Below are 2,500 nucleotides of genomic sequence, written 5' to 3'. Positions count from 1 at the left end.
AGATTGCGATTTCCCTCAAATTGGAGCTGCCTCTGTGTTTGTGCAAATTTTTTGTACCCCATGAAGCCTCTTTTCCAAGCATAAAAATCTAAGCCTAAAAATAAAAACGAACCCTGGTATCTCAGCAGAACAATGCCAACTGGGGTATAACTCAGTGGTAGAGCATTCGACTGTAGATCAAGAAGTCCTTGGTTTAAATCCGGGTGCCTCCTGTTTCCTGTGTACTTTTAATTGAGTCTCAGAGAATCAAAATGATCTTCATATCACATGTAGTAGGCTCAGAGACCAAATTAAATGACCAAGAAAAATTTAGTAGATCTATCTAATGTAGATTGCGATTTCCCTCAAATTGGAGCAGCCTCTGTGTTTGTGCAATCTTTTTGTAAGTTTTAATGGGAAATTTAGTTTGTACAATCTTTATTCTTAGGGTTAGACCATGAGCTTTACCCCATGGGGCCTCTTTTCCTTTAGGTCAGCTGCTTTTCACCATTGATTACATCGTAAGGTAAGAAGAGTCAAAGATCCTCTTAATTTCAAAAAGAAACAGGATCAAACAACTCAGAGATCAAATTAAATGACCAAGAAAAACAAAATTTCCCATTAAAACTTACAAGCATAATAATCTGAGCCTAAAAATAAAAATGAACCCTGGTATCCAAGCACAGCCATGCCAACGGGGGTATAGCTCAGTGGTAGAGCATTCGACTGCAGATTGAGAGGTCCTTGGTTCAAATCCGGGTGCCCCCTGTTTACTGTGTACTTTTAATTGAGTCTCAGAGAATCAAAATGATCTTCGTATCAGCTGTGGACCACAAAGAATAAACAGGCATAGAAAAGAATCAGGTCCAAATCCAATTAGGGTCATATGATTCACAGAACAAGGTTCAAAGGCCGCTAGAAGGTATAAAGACACTGAGGTCTTATCAATTTTTAATTGAAAAGATCACATGTAGTAGGCTCAGAGTCCAAATTAAATGACCAAGAAAAATGTAGTAGATCTATCTAATGTAGATTGCGATTTCCCTCAAACTGGAGCAACCTCAGTGTTTGTGCAGTCTTTTTGTAAGTTTTAATGGGAAATTTAGTTTGTGCAATCTTTATTCTTAGGGTTAGACCATCAGCTTTACCCCATGTAGCCTCTTTTCCTTTAGGTCAGCTGCTTCTCACCATTTATTACATTGTAAGGTAAGAAGAGCCAAAGATCCTCTTAATTTCAAAAAGAAACAGGATCAAACAACTCAGAGATCAAATTAAATGACCAAGAAAAACTAAATTTCCTATTAAAATTTACAAGCATAAAAATCTGAGCCTAAAAATAAAAACAAACCCTGGTATCTCAGCAGCGCAATGCCAACGGGGGTATAGCTCAGTGGTAGAGCATTCAACTGCAGATCGAGAGATCCTTGGTTCAAATCCGGGTGCCCCCTGTCTCCTGTGTAGTTTTAATTGAGTCTCAGAGAATCAAAATGATCTTCATATCAGCTGTGGACCACAAAGAATAAACAGGCATAGAAAAGAATCATGAGCAAATCAATTTAGGGTCATATGATTCACAGAACAAGGTTCAAAGGCCGCTAGAAGGTATAAAGATACAGAGGTCTTATCAATTTTATATTGAAAAGATCACATGTAGTAGTATAAAGATATAGAGCTCTTATCTATTTTAAATTGAAAAGATCACATGTAGTAGGCTCAGAGACCAAATTAAATGACCAATAAAAATGTAGTAGATCTATCTAATGTAGATTGCGATTTCCCTCAAACTGGAGCAACCTCAGTGTTTGTGCAGTCTTTTTGTAAGTTTTAATGGGAAATTTAGTTTGTGCAATCTTTATTCTGAGGGTTAGACCATCAGCTTTACCCCATGTAGTCTCTTTTCCTTTAGGTCAGCTGCTTCTCAATATTGATTACATTGTAAGGTAAGAAGAGCCAAAGATCCTCTTAATTTCAAAAAGAAACAGGATCAAACGACTCAGAGATCAAATTAAATGTCTTATCAATTTTATATTGAAAAGATCACATGTAGTAGTACAAAGATACGGAGGTCTTATCAATTTTTAATTGAAAAGATCAATTAGATCTATCTAATGTAGATTGCGATTTCCCTCAAACTGGAGCAACCTCAGTGTTTGTGCAGTCTTTTTGTAAGTTTTAATGGGAAATTTAGTTTGTGCAATCTTTATTCTTAGGGTTAGACCATCAGCTTTACCCCATGTAGCCTCTTTTCCTTTAGGTCAGCTGCTTCTCACCATTTATTACATTGTAAGGTAAGAAGAGCCAAAGATCCTCTTAATTTCAAAAAGAAACAGGATCAAACGACTCAGAGATCAAATTAAATGACCAAGAAAAACTAAATTTCCCATTAAAACTTACAAGCATAAAAATCTGAGCCTAAAAATAAAAACAAACCCTGGTATCTCAGCAGAACAATACCAACGGGGGTATAGCTCAGTGGTAGAGCATTCGACTGCAGATCGAGAGGTCCTTGGTTCAAATCCGG

At 36.8% G+C, this 2,500-nt stretch overlaps 3 non-coding genes across 3 annotated transcripts in view; all 3 read left to right on the top strand.

The window, feature by feature from the left end:
• The first annotated feature begins 675 nt into the window (after window positions 1-675).
• TRNAC-GCA (transfer RNA cysteine (anticodon GCA)) lies at window positions 676-747 on the top strand. The gene has a single exon. It is a non-coding gene; the product is annotated as a tRNA-Cys (tRNA).
• A 608-nt stretch (window positions 748-1,355) lies between these two features.
• TRNAC-GCA (transfer RNA cysteine (anticodon GCA)) lies at window positions 1,356-1,427 on the top strand. The gene has a single exon. It is a non-coding gene; the product is annotated as a tRNA-Cys (tRNA).
• A 1,010-nt stretch (window positions 1,428-2,437) lies between these two features.
• Window positions 2,438-2,500, top strand: part of TRNAC-GCA (transfer RNA cysteine (anticodon GCA)) — a 72-nt gene continuing 9 nt past the window's right edge. Inside the window, exon 1 of the tRNA in view lies at window positions 2,438-2,500. This exon is cut by the window's right edge and continues 9 nt beyond it. This is a non-coding gene — a tRNA (tRNA-Cys).

This window comes from Sceloporus occidentalis, unplaced genomic scaffold (genome assembly GCF_023333645.1).
Source record: "Sceloporus occidentalis isolate IW3139 unplaced genomic scaffold, rSceOcc1.0.p SCAF_43, whole genome shotgun sequence".
Lineage (NCBI taxonomy): Eukaryota > Metazoa > Chordata > Lepidosauria > Squamata > Phrynosomatidae > Sceloporus > Sceloporus occidentalis.
Note: the sequence above shows the minus strand (reverse complement) of the source record. Positions and strands in the feature narration are given on the sequence as shown.